Source organism: Phalacrocorax carbo, chromosome 3 (assembly GCF_963921805.1).
Source record: "Phalacrocorax carbo chromosome 3, bPhaCar2.1, whole genome shotgun sequence".
NCBI classification, from domain to species: Eukaryota; Metazoa; Chordata; class Aves; order Suliformes; family Phalacrocoracidae; genus Phalacrocorax; species Phalacrocorax carbo.
In genome coordinates, this window is record NC_087515.1 from 101,182,401 (window position 1) to 101,205,765 (window position 23,365).

The 23,365-nt window shown below is 40.9% G+C and overlaps 1 long non-coding RNA gene across 3 annotated transcripts in view; it reads right to left on the reverse strand.

Annotated features, from left to right (window-relative positions):
• LOC135312886 (uncharacterized) overlaps positions 1-23,365 on the reverse strand; it is a 99,163-nt gene that overhangs the window by 74,238 nt on the left and 1,560 nt on the right. The window lies entirely within an intron of this gene.

Here is a 23,365-nt window from a genome sequence, read left to right on the forward strand (position 1 = left end):
TACACAAGAAAACATACTTAGATGAAGAATTGTTGTATGTCAGACATTAAACAACAGACAGAGGAAAGTCACAGGAAGAAACAACAATGATTTAACTGTACACTGAGAAATTCAAGCTGCATCTACTCAAAGATTCTCTAAGGAGAACCTAAAGAGCTGATACACCAGGCAATCACTGGCTCTTCAATATCAGTTCTCCTCAGCTTGCACCTGCCAGTGTGACTGTAGGTTGTGGGCCAGGTTTCTGCAGAATAAGCTCTATAAGTAGTTGGGGGATTTGATACATGTATATTAGTTATCAAAGAAAGAAAAGGGCAGAGATGAGGAAAGCAGCAGCCAAGAAGCAGGAAAGATGTTCAGGGTAGGAGGGCAAGCAGGAGACTGTGGAAGCCGTAGGGGTAGGAGCCTGGTGCTCTGGGCCACACTGACTGTGCAGAACATGAATGAAAGGAGCTTCAAAGCCTGAGCATTACCCAGAAGTCTGAGGTGAGGCAGATATTGTCTGAAGCCACAGCAGCAAACTAAGGGTCTGCGACAGACTAGCTGGGTCTGGTGCAGCAGCCTGGCAAGGGCCAAGGAGCTGTGAGATGGCCATGGAGAAAATGGGCTTTAACTCTTCCAGGGCAAGTCTGTAACAGGGACACATTTGGACTATTGAAGGTAAGTAAAAGATCACGCTGGTCCTGATTACATCAGCTTGAAACACTGCTGTCTTCACCAGGTGAAATGGGCTCCACAGAGCTTCCAGGTCCCGTGAGAACATGCCAACACAGGGAGGTACAGAGAAAATACCACCACCTTTCCTATGCGATGCAATTCAAACTGACGTACATCACTCTGAAGCTCTCTCCCAAACCATTTGCATTTACAAAATGAGCAACTCATACTTGCAGTTGGTATCGTTATTGCCTGAACACTGGTGGCTTAATCTCTGATGCTTTTCTTTGGGTGTTTCTAGATAACAGGACTGCCATCCTACAGATGAGGAACCTGGTACCTGAAAAACTGTGCAATGTGTTTTAGAAGCAGAAGACAGACCAAAGGTCAGCTTCCCCTCACAGCAGAGTCAATATAGCAGCACAATATTTGCAGGTAGCTTCGGTGACATGAAATTTAACTGATGTAAAAATGTAACTGAACACTGTTGGCTTGTGCGTGCCTGCCAAAATCAAACTGTCTTTCACTCCAGTGTGCTCAGAAGCGTCATACAGCTCCTGAACAAGAGGAGTACATCAGCACCACCTCCTGGTAGCTGCCTAACTCCAGAGATTTATGAAATAAAGAAAAGCAGGAGAGAAAAATATCTGATCTCTCTATGGGAAAAACAGCAAAATCATGCTGTCCATGCACTAATGATAATATTTCCAACTCCTATAATAGCCTTTTGGCACCAGGATATGTCCCTGCTATTTTGGACTGATGATCTAAACAGTAGTCGGTGCCTGGAATGAATGGCAGGGCAACATGGTGGGGAGCAGGATGAGACATAGACACACATCCTTGACACATAAGGACGAGGGTCAAGTAAGCCCAAAGGCTCTCCCCATATCACATCATATGTTGTCATCTGAAAATCAAAGCACTCTGAAACTTTAGTGCAATGGCCTGCAAGAGGTTTTCTAATGTGCATAAACAGTCTTTGCAGTAAGAAAGTCTGAGTACACCCATGCTTTGCTTGCTCCTCACATCAGTGTAGCCAACACTGTGGTCTCCTTACAAAAGCCAGAAAAGCAATGTCACCATTTGTCTGGAGCAGAGAAAAAGCAATTCAAAGATAAGTGCTGGCAGTTTCCTTCAGAAGGTGTTGGATCCTGTACTTGAACATGACGGCCTCGCAAAGGGCAGCACGTTGATTATCAGCACTATGAAAAGGACCAAGACAGCTTCCTAGCTCTTTCTTTGCACACTTGACTGTTCAAAATGATGATGTAGGAGGGAAATCACTAAGCATAAAATGCTCCCTGACTCTCAAAACTTACATGGAGGAAAAAGGAAAGAAACTCTTGGAATACCAAATGAAATTATATTATACTTAAGCCAGTTTTTCAAGATGTGAGATTACTCAAGCAGAGCTGGTGGTAACCAGGAGGAGGGCCAACTGGAAAATTGAAACCTGTTTATGTCTGTGGGAAAGATTAAGGTCCTAAAAGAGAGGGAAAATAAGCCTTATCATTTTTAACTGAAACTAAAAATAAAAAACAATTTGGGAGAAATACTGACTTTAATGTCTCAGAAAGAAGCTGCAAACTTCAGCATTTCATGAAAGCTGAACAGTGAACTCTCAGAATCTGCACAGTGCTTCTAATTTGAAGGTTAGAAAATTAATTTTCTCACTCCCAAACTTCAGTGAAAAGGTTCTCAAGAGCCCTCTTCTTTTTCTGGTTTATATAGCTCCCTTCACTTTCTTGTGGCCAAATACAACTTCTAGTATACATCAACAGAAGAGCTATTTGCAGGCATTAGCAAGGGCTAGCATGCTTTTTTTCCTGACACAGATGCAAGGCCTTTATTTTTATAATGACTTAATTTATTAGTAAATTTTGAAGGTTATTTAAGGATAACTTCTGCTCATTCACTAAAAATTGTCACAAGTGAACTTGGCTTCTGTGGAAGTACAGAATGACACTCCAAGGACAGACTCGGTCCCTCTGCTCTTCAGCCTTTGAAGATGAGTCACCTGGACAAATCTCACTGTGGTGCTGCAATAGGCAAGCACGTTATGTTCCATTAAACCTGGAGAGACAGATGTTTTTCCCTGGTTCAAAACTAAATCTCATGGATCTTACTCCAAAAGTTAAGCTGATCAGGGGACAAACCAATATCTAAATCTGCCTGGAAGCAGGAGGAGAGAATATTAGTGAGTGAGATGTGTCACAAGTTCTATGTCTCACCTACCACTTCCCAGGCATACTAAATATATATAGTATACCATCTTTACCCAAATAAAATCAACTGAAAAGTCTGGTTTACTCATTGGGAAGAACCACAGCAGGAGGCTACACAGCAAATATACGTAAAAAAAAGCCAAATAAGTAGGTCAACCTCTGCTTAAGTACAAAATTTTTTTACTTTCCATTAAAGCTTAATATCTCAAAGCAATATCAAGTCGATTTCCTGACTGGATATCCAACCCCTATTTCAAGCACCAGACTGTTCTGAGTTGTTGAAGCTGAACCTTAAAATTAAGGAGAAGGGGATGGATCATTCCCAGAGCTGTCCATGGCACCATCTCAGGTGGATATGTGTTGTTGATAGCAGTGAGGACCATAAAGTAGAAAACACTTGTCTTTACCATTCATACTTAGCTTCCTTTCCAATTGCTCAATGCTTTCAAAAGCTGGGAAAGCAGTTTTGCTTCAGTCTCTGCAACAAGCTCTTATGCAAAACCAGAGTTTTGTGGAAGAGAGGTGAGGCAACCTTCTTCATTAATATGCTCAAAGCAAACAACCATCTGAAGACACCAGGCACCTCATCATAGCAGATGTACTTTTTCCGTGTGTAAACTTAAACATATTATAATGTGTAGCATGTGTTTGAAGAGTGGGACAGTAAGCATTCATGTTGCCAAACCAGGGGATAGTTATTCAAGTCTGTTATAAAAAGCAAGATGGAAGTACTGGTATTATTCATCAGGCCTATGAAGAAGAATAATTATCACTGTTAAAAGGCCTAGGTAGCTGGAAATTAATTCAGGGGAAACACTGATGAACAAAAGCACAGCCCCCAAATGCTGTGCTTACACCACTTTGGTAAATTATAAATAAACAATTCCTTAATGACAAACAGACACATATAAACATAATAGTTATTTTCTCTTAAAAGAGGTCTAAAGATCAACTGAGAAGTTTTGCTTACTAAAACATGTTCTTGTTTTGCAACCAAATGAAATAATTCAACTTAGAAACTTTTAATTAAAAGTGCTTTATAAATTACATTCATTATGTATGTTTGCAGTGATATATTTCTTTGCTCTGTAGAGCAATCTGTTTTCCTTGGTTTCTTTTTTTTCCACTTAATAAATTATCCTCGTTTACACAAAATGTTAATGTCAAACTCTTTATTAATAGGATAAATATGGACTTCACTAACAAATTATGTGGTGTCACTGTTAAATGATCTGCCCCTTCCCAGTTTAAGTTCACCATTCAACATTAAGGCTGCCAATGGTTTGGCAGCTGCTTTTTGTAGCACAGACAAGAAACATTTAAAGCAAAGCTTTCAGGAATTACTCCTGTGGGGTGGTCTAGCACAATCTGAGGCTCCTTGCAACTTATTTTGAAACTGGACTGTGAGCACTTCTCTTCGCAGCATTGGCCTTCCTCCCACAGTGCTGCAGCATATTAGCTTGCTCAGGAAAGCCAATGGCAGGGTGGACTGACTCTGTTTCTTAGCTGATTTGAATAGCTTGACATTTAAACAAATTTAAGAGATAAGCCCCCAAACATATTATGCTTTCTTAGAGATTTTGGCTGCTATACCAGATGCCCATCCTTACAGAGACCACGCAGACAGAGACAGCTCGATGGAAGGGGGCAAAGACTGCTTCCACGGTAGCATTACAAGCTGCAAGGCATATGCAAAGACAGCAGAGTGCCTTGATTTTCTCATAAAACCTTAGTGAATTTAAGAACAAAAACTCAGGACACAGCCTATGGCAGTCTCAAACACTCCCAGCTCTGGCCCAAAGGCAACAAGGAGAAGACTGCCACAAGATGCAAAAATGGGGGACATGGAGGAAACAATGGAAGAACTAGGTTACGACAAGTAATGGCTAAAGATCCAGAAGAAGCTGGTAAGACTGAGATTAGCTGAGAAAGAGGACTGACTTCAGAGGACTGAGAAAAATACCATGACAGAATCCAGAAAGATCTCTAACCACCAAAGGACCTTCCTCTTCAAAATGCAGAGCACAGCTACAACTTCCTAAACCTCACCACTCCCCTGGTATCATCCCTGGGCTATAAACTACCTTGGAAAGGGTACTTATCACCATGCTTTACTGCTGGTGTGATGACAACCTGATACTGCTGTCTGCTGCTGAAATGACAAAGACCTGTGCAATAGAAGGCTCCAGTTCTGTCAACAAACAAACTCTCATAAGAAAATTTCCTGGGTTTCAGTCTCACTTCTAGAAACCCAAGAATACACAGGTATTTCTTCTGAGGAATCAGTAAGGTTGCAAAGTCATGGATTTAAAAGTTAACAAATGGTAAATTAAGGGTTTTACAGACAACACCACTTTGTGCAAATTCAGTATGATAATATTAATAATGACATCATATTCTTTATAGGCTGTCCCACATCATTTAGTGAATAAAATAAACAGAACTAAAGGAACACATTTGGCTTCATTGTTCAGTGTGATGCCCCAGGCCTTGCATGCTGCAATATTGTTTACCAACCCAAGGGGCTGGGACTTATCTATGCTTCAATGCCCTCAGAGTAGATGTCCATTCCTGAGCTGGCTACCTACCTTCTCTATAAAATAATGAAGAGGATAAGGCAGTTTTATGAAGCAATTCTTGAAACCCAGTTGAAACACCTGCTTTAATGATAAGATAAAACATGTCCTACAAGTACCTGATTCTCACCTTCAAAAAAACCCCAAGGTGCAAACATCAATACCTGGTTGGATAAATCCCATATTTACAGCCTTATATTTTTTCCAGAGTTTATATTCATATCTTAAGCATGGCTTTTTATACCTTCAGTGGCAGCTGTTGAGTGCTCAGCTATTTTGAGCATTGGACTTAGATGTATTCAGTCAAGTACTAAAAGATGAGACTTTTCCAGACAATGACTGTGTGAGAAAGTCAGTGGACAAGGAACAGCCAGGAGTTTTGTGGCAGAGGCCAGAGAAGACTTTCCCTCCAGGGCAATAGTATTCCATCAGCTAAGAATTTGGTTTTTTCTCTAATTTACAGTTCTCTCTGCTTCCTTTTTGGCATTTCCTATTTTTAGGGAATTTTGCAACTCAATGACCCTCAGGATGTAGGTTGTGCATGTGCATAATAAAGGTATGAAAGTGGAAGATGAAGGCTACTTCACTGTTATTACATGCAAAGGCACTCTTGATTGCTTTAGGACTGCTGCAGTTGACCTCTGGAGGGTCATCAAACAGCCAAAGCTTATTTGCTCTGCATAGACAGCAGAGCTTTTATAGCAATTTCAAAGGTGTTTACCTTCTTCATCCTACGAGAAAAAATGCAGGCTAGAGAGTTAATCAAATTATAGCCTGAGAAAATAGGGAGAGAGACAAGGCTGTCAAGAGACAGGTCAAGATCTGCAGCAATCCACAAGCTTAGTTTCCTTAAGGAACAGGGCAGTCCACCTCTTGGCAGGACTGGTTTTTTCTGTCTCTGACCTGGCCCCACACCAAAAAAAAAATCCTCCCCTTTACAGACTTTCATTTTAATGTAATATTGTGGCGGTTTGACCCTGGCTGGATGCCAGGTGCCCACCAAAGCTGCTCCATCACTGCCCCTCCTCAGCTGGACAGGGAAGAGAAAATATAACGAAAGGCTCGTGTGTCGAGATAAGGACAGGGAGAGATCATTCAGCTGTTACCATCACAGGTGAAACAGACTCGACTTGGGGAAGTTAATTTAATTTATTACCAATCAAATCAGACTAGGGTAATGAGAAATAAAAAACAAATCTTAAAATACCTGCCCCCACCTCTCCCTTCCTCCCAGGCTCAACTTCAGTCATGAATTCTCTACCTCCTCCCACCTGAGCAGCACAGGGAGACAGGGAATGAGGGCTGTGGTCAGTTCATCACATGTTCTCTCTGCTGCTCCTTTCTTCTCACACTCTTCCCCCGCTCCAGCATGGGGTCCCTCCCACGGGAGATAGTCCTACATGAACTGCTCCATTGTGGGTCCCTTCCATGGGGTGCAGTCCTTCAGGAACAGACTGCTCCAGCATGGGTTCCTTCCATGGGGTCACAAGTCCTGCCAGCAAACCTGCTCCAGCGTGGTCTTCCCATGGGGTCACAGCCTCCTTCAGATGTATCCACCTACTCCAGTGTGGGGTCCTCTGCATGCTGCAGGTGGATATCTGCTCCACCATGGACCTCCCTGGGCTGCAGGGGGACAGCCTGCCTCGCCATGGTCTTCACCAGGGGCTGCAGAGGAATCTCTGCTCTGGCACCCAAACCAACTCCTCCCCCTCCTTCACTGACCTTGGTGTCTGCAGAGTTGTTTCTCGGATATTCTCACTCCTCTCTCCAGCTGCATTTGCTGTTGTACAGCAGCTTTTTCCCCTTGTCAAATATGTTACCCAGATGTGCTACCACCGGTGCTGATGGGCTCAGACTTGGCCAGCAGCAGGTCCATCTTGGAGACAGCTGGCACTGGCTCTGTTGGACATGGGGGAAGCTTCTAAGAGCTTCTCAAGAAGGCACCCCTGTAGCCCACCCACTATCAAAACCTTTCCATGCAAACCCACTACCAATATATATTTAATTCCATTAACACCCACAAATTCCCTCCTGAAACGTCCTGCCATCTGCCACCCTGCAGGCAAGAGCCCTTGCAAAGGCTTGTGTTTGTGATGTCTGAGTGTGAAGAAATCACCAGGTGCAGGAAGCACCCAGAAAATGAGAGTTGCCTGGCTTGAAAAAGTCTTTTATCAAAAAAACTGTGTCTTCAGACTGAAGATGAGTTCAGCCACGTACCTCAGCACAGCCAGTCACATGTGCCTGAAAATGAGGTATACAAGTGGGCATACCTAGAGAGGGAAAACTTAAGAAGAAAACTTAATGTAACCACAAAGCTAATGGGTACTATCACCATATGTTTGCTCATATTTCCTGATGACACTTTTGACATGAAGCTTAGCCTGGAATGGAAGATATATAAATATATATTTCATTTGGCAGCCTGACCTGGGTAAAGTGTATATCACTTTTGTGGATGCAGGATTTACGAATGTCTCTGGAGGCTAGAAACTCTGGACAATCCTCAACACTGTAATTGATCTTACTTGCTGGCCTTTTGCATTCATTTCACTCTGGTCTCTCTTACGCTAAATAATTCAACCATCTTATTTTCTGATTGCAAAGAGTTAGGCTTGACTCAAGTTCTTTTCAGCAGCATGAGCCTGCAGAGTAAAGAAATGGTAACAGCAGGCTGCTGTGTGGTAGAGCATTTTTGCAACAGTGTTTTGTTCTTGCTGTGAGTGTATGCTACACTAGTGCCTATTTATATTTTATTGAATAAATCAAACCATGAATTCCAAAAATAAAAGCACAAATGTTTCTTTTATGGGGAAAAAGTAGTGGTTGTCAAATACGTGTACTTATTTTTGAGGACATTAGTGAGTTAACAGCATGTCTAACCTTTACTAAGGAAGGGTATCTGTGCTATTCAAATACTTTTTTTCTTTTTCTCTAATAAATTAGAGGATGGAAGGGCAGGTATCTTCTCTTACACAAGAGCTTGATGCAACATAAAAAGAATTTAACCTCTAAACATGGACTCATTGACTGTTTTGCCAGGAGAAGCCGTACTTGCAGTATGTTTTACATCTGGTGTACATCTGTTAGCCCCCGTCAAACAAAATATTCCTCATAAACACATGGAAGCATCATCTTAATTCTCCCTTAAATTAGATTGACTTGAAAGTACTTGGCGGAGGAAAACTGGTGACACCCCATCAGCACAAACCACATTTTCAAGATTTCTCTGATTAGCCCTCCAAATCCATATGAGCTAGTCCAGAGTAAATCTGCAGAAAATACAACTGGAGGAGATCCTGAGACATCCCTCTGCTTGTGCTAAACGGGAGGTCCTCTGACTCTTGCCCCTGCAGGGCAGGAATTGCTGTACAGAATAACACCTACCAGGCAGACTTGCCCTGAACACATCCTTCTTCTCACCAAGGAGAGCAGTGGGGCCACCATACGATGGTCACGGTCATGGAGCCTGTGTTCCCTTCCTGCTGCTCTTGTTCCATCTTGATCACTGTGATGCCACTGCCTGCCTGCTGCCTGTGGTTCTCAAGGGCCTTCTCACCTCTCTCGACCCTAAGGGAATTTCATGCCCCAAATCAGTACCAGTGGCTGTGTACACTGGAGTTAAGACCAAACAAGCAATGATCATGTGTGGCCTAATAAATACTTAATAGTCCATTACAAACTATGAATATTCCTAATGCTGCCCCTATGTTTCTAGACAGTCTTAAATGCTGACATAAGCAAGCTAACCTTTACATTTTTCAAATAATGGCTATTCTAAACAAACAGTATACAAAAACACAACAGAAAACATTACTTTTAAAATTTTTAAAAGGTGGTGGGGTTTTTTTGCTAGCATGTGTATGTTTAAGATGAAGAGTACAATATATGTTACAGCATTCAAAGGGCACATTCAGCTTGTGGCTTGGCAAAAGCCCTGCTTGGAGACATGCTCAAGGTTTTCTGTCTTTGACAGCTTTATGCTGTTGTTATCAGCACGTTCATCTTCTGCTGGGGTTTTAGCATTCTGAATGTTCCTGCTACGGTGTCTTCAAATCAAAATAATGAGACACAAGCAGGCACTACCCTACATATGTCATTGTTGGTAATTGACAGGGACTGCTTACTTGCAGACCCTCATGGCTGTAACCCAGGCAAAGAGCTTAAACTCTATATTGAACTATAACTCTAAATTTAGAACCATTACGGTTCTTTATTAATAATAGCAATACTCAGCACTTGCGTATAGCAGTGCTTTTCATAGGAGAATCTTGAACGTGCAGTGAAAGCACTAAATAAGCCACAAAACACCCTTGGGTAGTTCAGAATTATTATTATCCCTTCTTTTTACAAAGGAGCTTCAAGAGGTCTTTTATTAATTTATTTTTTCAACAGCAACCATTACTGCTTCATCTAAATGCTTGCAAAGAAAAACAAGTCTGCCTAGCTAAGCTGTTAGTAGGTTTTGTAGGCCACTCTGCTCTTACTCATAAAATTTAAGGCCATGAGGAATGACCAAGATTATTGAGTCTGACCTCACAGATAGTACAGGACTGTTCTATCTGGCTGGAATATAGAAATTTCTCACTTTTGTAGAGCAGTATTATATCCATACCCTTACTACACATATTATACGCTCTATAAACACATGCCATACACACAGTCTAAGTAAATCAGTCCTGTTAGAATCAAATCGGAGCTTTTGTGACCTGTCAATCTCTCTTATAAATTCATTTCACAGTTGACCTTCCTCAGCTGAGTACATGTTATTGCCAGCACCCATACTGCAGCGCAGTGGTTTATTGAGAGTGGACTCCTTTCATGCACCACGCTGGCTAAACACTGCAGAGGTTTGTTGCAATTAGAGTAGCATACAGCTTGGTCTCTTATTGCCCAGAGTGAATTACATCCTCACTGTGAGCAGAATATTTAGTGTTCGACAATAAAAGATGATAGATGTCTGCAAGGAATATTTTGTAACAATTACCCTGTGCCACGTGCTCCCCATTAGCATAGCAATGAACTACTCTCTTCTGAAATGATGTGACGGAAAATCTACCATAGAGGTTTTCTCTCTCATTTTATATTTAACTCATTTCAAACATACAAGATGCAAGAACAAAACAGAGTGGGCAAGACAAAGCCATTATGACAATGCATGAGTACATGCATAACTTCACCAGAGATCAATGGGATGAGAAAAAAAATCAAAGATAAACAGCAGAGGTACAGGTACACTAGAAGGATGTATATATACCATAGCAAACTCAAACGGTTCTTTTTACTGGTTTGCCTAATATTATAGAGGAATAATTTTGTTCATACTCTCTTCAAGGGAGATATGGCATGTGTAAATCACCAGGCACTGTATTTTTACTATTCAGCAGTGTTTTCTATTAGACACATGTACAGGACTTTTCCTATTCAAAAACCTTCTCCTAGGAGCTTTTTTTGTCCGTTGCTGAACCAGTGGCTGATGACATACCAGTGGAAAGACCCCTTGTGGACACCAGACTGGTTTCTAAATGTATCTCCTTTTCATGAGAACCTGGTGGTTTTTAAAAGCAGCAATGTAACAATATTCCACGTTTGGGGAGAATATACCATCAAACTGCTTGCAAATAAAACTCAGGAAATGAAAAGAGAAGATATGAAGAAATGATGGGGGGGAAATGCTTCCTACCCAGAGCATCTTGCCAGCAGATAGAAATGTTTGAGGAAAGTTATTATAGTCAGTGGTAGAGATATAACTGGAATATGATTTGGTAACATTTTTTTTGTTTTGTTTTCAGTAGAAACAGCAGCAGTGGTTTGTGTGTCCTATCGGGGTCTCACATACAGAGAACAACAAAAAAAAAAGCATGTCTTAACTACTAATCTGCCTTCAAATAAACCCTGGAACAAGAAAAGAAACACACAGAGGGCACATGTTAAATCAATACTTTCAATGTCCAGCAGAAAGGAAAGTTGTTAAAAATTTCGTTGCTGCTGAAGCAGCTGTAAGTACGATAACAAAGAAAGGGAGAGGACAGGGGAAAGGTGGTACCAAATTAAAAGGACATAGAAACTAAGGACTTAAAAAACATTTAAAAAATAATAACGGAACTGTGTTAGGTTCATGATGCATCTATATTGCACCAGCAGCCTGAGTACTCAGTGTTTAGGTCCATGCAAGGAGGCTTGCTCTCTTACACAAATATAGTTGTTCCCACAGCAAAATCATCCTGCTGTTACTGAATTCTTCCTGCCCAGTATGTGAAAAGGTTCATTTTGCTGGGAATAGCCTAGTACCCCTTCTCAGACAACGGTGTTAGTTGCAGAACTTCTCTGTCCCTCAAGAAGAGGGTAAAAAAGACATTGGAAGACTGCAAGCAGTAATGGGAGCTCTGAAAGTAGCTAGTGCTCAGCATGGTTTTAATCACACCATCTGCCACGTGAGGAACCATGGGTTAAATATACACGCTTGGCAACTGCAGCCAGAAGGGCCAGGCAACAGGACTTGCCGAATGAAAGGCTAAGAATACAAATTATTCCACTCTGTGAAATCAAAGTCTTGACAGTTATTTGTCAGAACTGCTCAGTGCCTTTTCTGACAGGTCTCTTTAGGAGAGCCTGTCTCTTGAGAGTAATGGAGGTTGCACTAACTTTTGAAGAAGGCAGAAGTGCGAGTACAAGACTATAAGGGGCTTCTACAGAGACAGTGCTGCAATAAAATTGGCATAAGTGAGCAAAGGAAAGGGGAAAAATCAATTGTACAAAGTATCATGGACTTTGATGCCTCCGTCAGTGTGCTTTTCTGCATAGAAGCATGTGGGTTTTTTCTTTCGATGCATTTTCTGTTAAAATGTCACTGCTTTCTTCAAGTAGAGAAAACACTGGTTTTCATGCTCTTGAGAATGTATCTTTCCTCAAAAAGCAAATCTTGTCTAATACAAGACATGTGTCTTATTACCTCTGACACACATGGACACAATCCTTGCTGTTATACATAGAAGGCATTGTTATTGATTCATTACTGAGAGCTCCGGTGAGGTCAATGAGTGCCTGGAAAATGTGGCCATAAGTTTCAGTCTTGCCCTTGGTTGGGTAGATACTGACACCATCCTTATCCAAGATTAAAGCTTCTTTATCACATTTTACATTTCAAAGATATGCTATTTTAAAGTAATTGACTGAGATGGTGATCTCTGGAATTAAGGTAGGTGCGATTTGCATGCACATCTGCTTTGCTATAAATTGTTGGCAAGGAAATGCGGTATCTAAACTTCAGATGCTTTGATCATCCCTGTGTTATGTTTAATATGCTTACAGTGAGAAATATGTAAATAATAATCTAATAAGGAAGGAGGGAAGGAAGGAGGGAGGAAGGGAGGACGGAAGGGAGGGAAGGAAGGAGGAAGGAAAGAGGGAGTGAAGGGAGGGAGGGAGGGAGGGAGGGAGGGAGGAAGGAAGGAAGGAAGGAAGGAAGGAAGGAAGGGAGGAAGGAAGGAAGGAAGGAAGGAAGGAAGGAAGGAAGGAAGGAAGGAAGGAAGGAAGGAAGGAAGGAAGGAAGGAAGGAAGGAAGGAAGGAAGGAAGGAAGGAAGGAAGGAAGGAAGGAAGGAAGGGAGGAAGGGAGGAAGGGAGGAAGGGAGGAAGGGAGGAAGGGAGGAAGGGAGGAAGGGAGGGAGGGAGGGAGGGAGGGAGGGAGGGAGGGAGGAAGGGAGGAAGGAAGGGAGGAAGGGAGGAAGGGAGGGAGGGAGGGAGGGAGGGAGGGAGGGAGGGAGGAAGGAAGGAAGGAAGGAAGGAAGGAAGGAAGGAAGGAAGGAAGGAAGGAAGGAAGGAAGGAAGGAAGGAAGGAAGGAAGGAAGGAAGGAAGGAAGGAAGGAAGGAAGGAAGGAAGGAAGGAAGGAAGGAAGGAAGGAAGGAAGGAAGGAAGGAAGGAAGGAAGGAAGGAAGGAAGGAAGGAAGGAAGGAAGGAAGGAAGGAAGGAAGGAAGGAAGGAAGGAAGGAAGGAAGGAAGGAAGGAAGGAAGGAAGGAAGGAAGGAAGGAAGGAAGGAAGGAAGGAAGGAAGGAAGGGAGGGGAGGGAGGGAGGGAGGGAGGAAGGGAGGGAGGGAAGAAGCGAGGAAGGGAGGGAGGGAGGAAGGAAGCGAGGAAGGGAGGGAGGAAGGAAGCGAGGAAGGGAGGGAGGGAGGTTGGCCCAGCCTCTAAATAAAAGCCAGAATAACACTACCAAAACTTGTACAAAGGCCATTGCTGATTTTTTTTCTATCCTGAAAGGTTTGATCTTTTAGATTATAACAACAGTGCAACTGCAGCAGTATTTCCAGACTTCTAAGGATGTTTCTAAGACATAATAATTGGTTTTAGTTTGGTGTTGCTGAGACAGAAGTTAAACCAAAGGAGGAAAAGAAGCCATCACATATCTATCATTTCACGTACGTACACCTTCAACTTAGCCAAAATACATTGCCTGAACTGCATGGTATGAATCCTTTAAGTGTTGCATGTGTAAGAATCACTTGAGGTGAATTAAATTCAACATTCAGAAAAGTTACAGAGCAGTCCTACTTTTATCAATGCAATTCAAACTGGAAGGAACTCTGGCCATTCTAAAGACATTTCTAATGTAAATGAAGCTAAAATTATTGATCGACCTTTTTGCATAGTCAAATCTAACATAAACATTTGTAATAATGAGGAAAACTCTCTAAATTCCTATCCAACATCCAGCAAAATTAGATTTCTTTTAATAACCCCCCTCAAGAAAACCCCATATTCTTTTGCAGCAAGTTTTCAGTTTGGTTTTTGTGTATTCAAAACCAAAGCTTTCTAGTGATTCTATTTTTTATTTTATTTGACAAAGGACTATAACAGGCATCTAGGTGCTGACATACTTAAAACCTATTTTAGCAGGTGCTGCAAAAAATCCCAATCTCTGCCACAAGAATTATATAATAAAAGAGATAACAGGCAGTCAAGGAAAACAGGGATGGTACAAACAAAAAAGGGAGGGGGCATAATGAAACTTTAGCAGTGATTATTTCCTATAACTCCTGTTTGAAATGTAAGGTATTTTACTTTGACAAACCAAAACTAAGAAGGATATGAATATCAGAGGAAAATAGTAAAAAGGCTGCAGGGAGGTATGGGGATGATTTAGGAGGAAATAGAAAGGTCCAGAAAGGAAATTAAAGGCTATGAAGATGCCTTTGAAGAAAGGAGAAGGCCTGAGGGATAAGAAAATCTGAGACCCATTGTTAAAAAAGCAGCCATAGCCGAAGGTTAAGCAAAAGCTGAGAGGGCAGAAGATGGTCTGTGGCCACCGCTGTCAGGTTAATTGCACAAAATCATCTGTGCTACACTGCTCACCACCTGCTTGTCAAGTCCTTCCACAGGCTTAAAATATAGATTATAAACCCTTTAGAAAAGACACCATCTTTTACATGAAGATTTGGTAATCTTGTAGTTAGCAGAACGGAACAATGATTTTTGGTTCAGGTCTCCCGCAACACAAGGTCTGTTATTAACCGCAGAAATTATACAGCACTCTGCAGTCGTCATTTACACTGCATGGTTAATGCAGTGGTTTTCCTTCTACGGTCTACAGACTCCCAGGAAATTCGTATTTCCAGGTCTACAAAAAGTAACTAAAACCAGCACTCTGTTATAAACAGACTAATAAATAGACTACACAAGAATCGTTAACTCTCCTGAAAAGCGCTGAAGCATTAACACATTGAAAAAAGATGAGACCTACCAGTCTTGTATCATTTTACAATAATAAGCAGAGGAGAGAGACCATGCCTTTATGCACAGCACATGTCTGTGCCCTGTTAGGAAGCTGCGGAGCGGAGGAGGTCCTGTGAGCTCCAGCCACCTCGAGCCAGCCTGCTGCCTGCTGCAGCTTTCTCCCTGCAGGTAGCAGAGGTGTGTCCCGCAGGTGACAGCATACGGATTGGGTTAAGAACTCTGCTTCAGGTCTTCATAATTTGCTTTTTTTTTTTTTTGCATGCCTATAATTGGAGACATTATACAATTTGTCTAATTGAACATACGCTGAAGATAGTTCTCTGGGCAGAACAGGGTTTGACTACCGAGGGCTTAAGAAAGGGGAGAGAAGAGATGCTTGTGGAACCTGCTATATTTGGCTGACTTCCTCTCATTTTAAGAAATGCAGCCCTTGGAAATTTGTTGAACAGAGCAGGTCAGGGTGTTACCAGCTCACTCTTCCTTACACACTGTGCATTCATACTGTCTGTGTTCATTTTACAGACTCAGGCAGAGACACTATACTAGGTAAAATTGCTAGCTACATATTTATTGGAAACATGCTTTTAATTGTTAGCCTGCTTTCTCTGCTGATTGTTCTTGTTTCTACCTGTTTTCTAAACCCCTTCTGCCAAGTAACACATTTCTAAGGGTTTTCCCCTGTATGTTTTGGGTAGCTCTTCGTGGATTTTTTTTTTAAATGTTGCTTATTTTCAGTCATTCAGAGCAGACTTTCCCAGACTGTTTTGATATGTTTTCATATAATTCAAGTGCTCATTTTAAAAAGGTGAGGTTTTCAAATAGGCAATATCAGATGTGAAAACACAAGAGAATTCAGCTGCAAGAATTTCTATATATTGGTAAATAACAGAAGATACAGAGACACCAAAATATAGAGATTTTTTTTTTAATAATGACATTATAAAAAACAGGCACCTAAACTGAAAGGATCCTTCAGAGACAATACAATCCATTTCTTACCTTTAAGCAGATCAAATGTACCTACACTATTCCTGGGAGATGCTTGTCTAACCTCACCTTAACAATGCACCACGATGGTGCTTTCAAAACCTAAGAAACCTCTTTACACAAACAAGTATCCCTTTAACATTAGGAAGGTTTAGGGGATTTTTTTTTTAATGTTTTACTGTCTCATCCAAACTTGCCTTGCTGTACTGAAAGACTCTCTTTTTGTCCTGTCCAGAGAGAGTAAAAATTAATATTTGGAGGGACTGTTTTTCCCTTATTCAAAACAAAGAATAAAAACCTTCTCTCCCTAAAGAAGATAAAGATAGGTTTTCATTCCTTCAGAATTTCACTTACCCTCCACAAATTCCCCCAGATTATTAACGGCTCATGATTGATTCAGCCAGTTCTTCCAATATTCTAGCACAGATCTCATGATCCAGATAATTTGTTAAAATAATCTAATAAATTTGTTAAACTGCTTTAAGTGTTCTCCCGTATGTCTTTCCACTAGTCTAACATGAGTTTTCATCCACTTATTGCCCTTCTAAATAGCAGTTGGCCAAGTGATAATCTGAGGCTGAGCAAGTTTTAAATATTTCTGCATTTTGGGTTTCTTCTATCCACAACTTTCCCTCTTCACTGAGTGGAAGGCTTTTCTTCCTGCTTTTGTAAGTACAAATATAATGAGGTATTTCATACTACATCTTCTTGGTTTGCCTATCTTCGTATATCTTCGTTTTCCTGAAATTTTTTCTCTCATTCGTATTTCATTCTTTACGGTTCATCTTTAGTAACTTGACCAAATCTCCACATCCACTCTTCTTAGACTTAAAATTTACTTTTAGCTAACCTTTTTCTTATAGCACTTCCTATTCTTCCTTCTCATTGAAATTTTTCATACCTGGACATTTAATATAGCTTCTCAGGGAACTGCCAACCATTCCTAACTCCTTTTTCCATCTCAGATTTGCCTCCTGTGATTAGCAATACTGCTGCAGCCGTAAATCTGAAACCACATGCAGAAACCTAACACAACCTTTGCACATAGCAGGGAATGAATTTCGGAAGTGAGAAATGACTTGCAGAACTAATATGAACTCCTTCTATATATATGAACTGGGGAAAGTCTCCTTTCAAATGGTACATGAATTTGTCAGGTTTTGAAATGTATAATGATGGGTTAATGTTACTGCATTGAATCCCAGCAGTCAATGGTGAAGAAAACAGACTTCTATAAAATATATTACTAAGATTGAGGAAGCTGCTTGGAGAATTAGAACCAATTTAAAAGCCTAAGACAGCTTTTCTGAATGGCAAGAGTCAGCTCAATAAAAGGTTCTGTTGTTAAGACATAGTATTCACCAGATGTCAGGATTACATGCTTTTCCTTTAAATAATAAATGCTAATTATGAATTTACTTAACAGATAACAGACATAGATATTTCCAACTTATATTTGTCATACAAATGTTTGGGGTTTTCCCATGGGGAGAGAAATGAGGCTCACTAAAGTCAGTGCAAAGCTTCAGATTCACCTCCATGGTAACCACTTTTAATTTGTATGATGAGGTAATGTGAAGTGAAAAACTTGAAGATACACATTATCAAAGCATGACTGAAGAGCTCTGAAGTCAGACAGAATTGTTAACTGAGTAGAGGTACATGGCATCGCTGCTCAGATATAGAGAAATAAATAAAACCTATCCCATAAGTCAAGTCTGAAAGAAGAATAAGTAGGTGGTGATGTAGAAAGATCTATGGAGCTCTTTATCCTGTTGGTGCTGAGCCAAGTTATGACTATTGGAGAACTTATCATTCAAGTGACTTTTATACTGCTGTACAATGGACTGATTAAATAGGCTTATAAAACATTTAAAAGCATAGAAAAGCTACTACAGATTAACAAAAAAAGTTTTGACAAAAGCTTTGGGAAAGGGCATAAAGATCTGAAAAGCTATAGAGAACTCTGCAGGCATCCAGGAGGTTACACTTCTCAAGTCATTGACACCCTCACTACAAGAGACTTACAAGTCTGTACACACTGGTTGCTCAAAAAATTAAAAATCCAGAAAGGTAAACTGAAATTTGTCAGGAATCTTCATAGAAGCACAGAGATTTGCTGCCTGCATGATAGGATATGAATATGCATTTTTCCAAAATTAAATTATAATATCTTTTCTACTTTAACTGTAAAAAGGTGGTATTTAAAGTACAAGTAGTCTTCTGGGGACTATCACAATTCCAGACAGCAACGGAGTTCGGATTTCATAGCATTACGTCTGTTTTCAGATAAAGCCAATTAGTCAACTACCCATTCCAGCTGAACAAAGAGTTTAGTGCCTTTAACAAATAACTTAATGCAACCCAAAAAGTAAATAGTAACAGCAAGACAACACTACCCTGAGAGAACAGAAAACACTTATCTCTATCCAACTCATAACCCAGCATTCCCAGATTAAAGTAACTGCCAAAATGTATTATTCTTCACTTAAAAGACAACATATTGTGAAGTGCCAAACCGAACAAGACAACTGGGCCACGTACAGATTTCCCTTCTGCAAAAAGTTTGGCAAACTGCTATCTATTATCTAAGGGAGTGCTTGATTTTTCTAAGCTTGAAGAGAACACAGTGCTAGAAAAAGCTCGTGAGAAACAAGTATTTCTTGGCATTACTGTGATTCACAAATTTTGTCCTTAGGTACTCAGAAATACTGAATCGATATTAAAGATACAGAGAGGACTGCAGTTTTGCACAAGTTCAGAACATAACAGTACCTTCAAGGGAAAACACCTAAAGAATAATGAAAACTTAAAGGTTTCACCTTTTTTTTCTTGAAGAAAAAAATAATTTTAAAGCTATTTACCTGGCACCAGAGGATTGCATGTGAGGCTTGAGCCCAGCAGCTTCAGGGATTTCCCACCTCATGGCAGGATGAAGGCCAAGCTCCTTTTACTAGCATGGAGTCTGAACTTACATCTAATGATCAGCAGCTTATAAACATTTATAAAACATCTACATTTCAACCTGTTCATTGCTTTGAGCTTTGCTATAGGTACTTCTGAAACAGACAGAAGATCTTTAGGGTACTTGCTGCCCTTGGAAGTGTCAGAGAGGGAATCATTTGGCCCAGTGTGCTGATTTTGGCCGGGATAGAGTTCATTTTCTTCACAGGACCTAGTATGGGGCTGTGTTTTGAATTTGTGCTGGAAACAGTGTTGACAATGCAGAGGTGTTTTATTTACTGCTGAGCAGGGCTTACACAGAGTCAAGGCCTTTTCTGCTTCTCACCCCACCCCACCAGCGAGCAGGCTGGGGGTGCACAAGAATCTGGGAGGGGGCACAGCTGGGACAGCTGACCCCAACTGACCCAAGGGATATCCCACACCATATGACATCATGCTCAGCATATAAAGCTGGGGGAAGAAGAAGGAAGGGGGGGGATGTTCAGAGTGATGGCATTTGTCTTCCCAAGTAACCGTCAGACATGATGGAGCCCTGCTTTCCTGGAGACGGCTGAACACCTGCCTGCCCATGGGAAGTAGTGAATGAATTCCTTGGTTTGCTTTGCTTGCATTTGCAGCCTTTGCTTTACCTATTAAACCATCTTTATCTCTACCCACGAGTTTTCTCACTTTTACTCCTCCGATTCTCTCCCCTGTCCCACTGCAGGGGAGTGAGTGAGCGGCTGCGTGGGGCTTAGTTGCTGGCTGGGGTTAAACCATGACACCTAACAGGTTTAGTTAGTGCTTGTACAAGAAAAATGAAAGGAATGAAACTTTTCCTTTTCAAGAGCATTCTCTCTTATCCTGTCTGTCCACACAAAAGTCATGGTCTACTTTTTATTCTTCTTTTAGACCTATTCCTTCCAAAACAAACATATTTGAATTTAGCTGTACAAAATGCTTATGTTCAACCCTCAGTCTGTAAGTGCCAGTAGCAGTGCCACCAGATGCATGACCAGATTTTGGTCATATGCTATTGTAAATATTTATAATACAATGAGTTATGCTAGAGGATTTGGAAATATGAGATATTCTGATAGTACAGTGGTACTTACACAACCAGATGCTTATGATCAAATTAGAAAAAGGTAATACATCCTATGGGAATGACTCAAGAGAAGCTCGAGGTACTGCCAGAGCACAAAAAGCTGCAGGTTACCTCTTCCCAGCTGACATTTGGCAACAGACCACATGCACTTCCAGTCATTTGCATTGCAAAGTGAACAACAGGCCTATAAATCACCTAAAATCTCAGACGTTCACCTGACAATGCTACAAGGAGTAGATGATTAACAGCACTTAGCTATGACTAAGCGAGAAGTGACATGAGGTTTACGCCATGTTTTACAGTTGGTATTTCATTTTTCTTTTAATCTCTGCTTTGCTTTTGCATTATACTTCATTAATTGCTTCAGGAAATGGTTAGAGTTTACAGGCTGCCTGGAAACTGGGACGTTTTAAGAGAATGTACTGAAGTGCATTGATCTGAATGATATTGAAGCTATTTTTTCCTGATGGTGCATAGCAAGTGACCTTACTTGATTGCACAAGTCTACTGCTCTTCCATTAATAGTTTACAACTCATGGTTCCAGTTTTCATCTGTATTAAATATATTATAAATCTTTAACTTGAGAAGCAGCCAGCCAATATGCAGGACTATGTAATGTATTGAAATTCCTCTGTTCTCTGAAATTGTGGTTAGCTCCTGGGGATGGGTTTTGCTCTGGGCCGGCAAAGGCCCCTTGCTGGAATATGCTGTTAGAAAAAGCAGTGACAGGTAGACTTCTCACTTGAAAAAACCCACGCCCAACAACACGTTTATGCAAGTCATCATGAATATATGAACACATGCACCCACCAGTAGCCTTTACTGAACACAAGTTATCCCCCTAAATACAGCGCAGGAACAGGACACTCTCGGCACTTAACTCTTTTAGCATTTAGTGAGTGACATTATATCATGACCCACTGCTTCAGAGAATGTATACATTTTAACTAAAAATTACATTACTATTTTTCTTTGATCCTTAGCCAATAGTTTCAAACTCCTACACAGCCTAGTGCTTGACAGAGCATCTATGCATTCTTTGCAGCAAGACATGGAACAGAGACCCAAACTCAGAATTGTCCTTTAGCACTGTAGTTTTGTCTGAGAAACATGTATTTAATGATTTAGTGGGGTTTCATTTGTCATATCCACCATTATTGTGCCACTATAACTAACAAGCATTTTCAGAACTAATAAACTAAGCAGTAACAGTTCTGTTAATTATTTAATACAACCACTGCCTACAGCATGAGGGAGATTTTTGTCTTTGCCATTTCAATCGCTGGAACTAGATATAGAAAATTTGAGATTTTAGCTTTTCATTTTGTTTTTGAAGCAGCAAAGTGTCAGCCATCATTAACTATGTGCAACGTACCTGAATACAAATAAGAAAGGAAATGTCAAGAAAACCTTATCTATAGCACTGTTACCAGATAGTGCAGTAGTACAATATCCATACGGACAAGAATAACCAGACCAATGTTTACCACTTCTTTTCATCAAGGTAAAGTCCATGTAGTTTAAACTTTAAAAATATAAAATCTTTTTTAAATGAAGTTGCAGTGGCAACTTGTAGCCAATTTGTAGTTAATATAGATAAACATAGATTTATCTACTTCGCTTCTCCATAAATTAAAATTGATGAGAGGATAGTAATTATTAAAGCAGTCATTATGCTGACGAAAAATGGATGAGGACTATAATTTTCGAAGAACTTTATCTTTACTTCACAAAACTTGTGCCTGGAAATCCCCATGGGGCTGCAATGCTTGCACACAGGTTTACCAAGTTTAACTTGGGATGGGCAGGACAAGGGAAAATAATCCCTGCACTGGTTTTTCTCTTGTTGAAAAACAGTTATGAGAACTTCAGCACATCCTGCCAGAAATAGAGCTGCTGAGTACACAGCTGAAACCACCCCATGCCCCCTGGCAGGAGGAGGAGTGGGTGCTGCAGTCCTGCTGGAGTAGGCAGGGCAGCCCCAAATCCCAGCCTGATGGAGGGGGGATGCACAGAGTCCTCTCCCGCCTTCCCGCCTCCCTTGTTTCCACTACACTTTCTGTTATTAAAGGTCTATTTTGCTAGGAGATCAGCCTGCAGTTTCTCCATAAGTTTATCTCCCCGCCTTGCAGCCTGTGCGGGGTGGATTAGACTGGGACCAGGGAGGAACAGCTTTGCTGGGCTGCAGCTGGCAGCTGAGCAAAACTGCACCTGAGCCTTCCCTGTGCCCAGCTGAATTAATGAGCCCAGCCTCCCTGGATGGAGGATGTTTATTGCTAAAATAATCTGGGGCCCTGAGAAGCCAGCATTTCCCCCAGGCACAGGAGTCTGCTACAAGAATTTCAGTTATCTAATATCCATTTTTTTCATAAGCAAGTTTCATATGTAAATTTCTCTATCAAAACCACAGTTCTGCTCATCTTATGGATGCTTTGAGAGCTTGCAGGTAAGCCTAGAAAGGTTTACAAATTCCCATTTTTTCAGTTCCAGTACCTGCAATAGCATAAGATTTTGTACAGGAGCTTAAAAAATTTATTTTATATTTTTAAGGGATCCTACAACATGCCTTAATATACACTCTCCTGGCTAACAAAATCCGTGTTTGTTGGTATTTTGCATACCTGATTTCTGATGCTGTGTGACAAACCAGTTCCTTGCTAAGGGCATTACAAAACTTCCTAGTAAGTCTGTGCTGTTCGAAACCCCCAAACAAACCGGAACTCCAGAGGCTTACACAGGTTTTATTTCCTTTCTCATTAACCTTGCCAAATAATTCCTTTTCTGTAGTGTTCCCTGCACACCACCAAACTTCACATGAAGACCAAAGGTCTATTTTATGGTGATTGTGCTGCTTTACTGTTTCATCCCCTGTAGGATTGAAACTAGAGCAACGGGGGCTCTTCTTTGCCCATTGGGATAATGGTATTGCATTGACACGGCTGATATTAAACCTTACCAATAAAAGAAAGGGTATTTGGTGTATACAAACAATCATTCACTGTCTTTGCCTTCACACCTCTTACCCAGAAACTATGAACCTGTGACCATGAGAGCTGGATTCAAGGGGAGGCACGCTGCCCTCTTGCTGTGTTTCCTCTTACTGATGGATGCTATTCACAACACAGTTAAACAACTC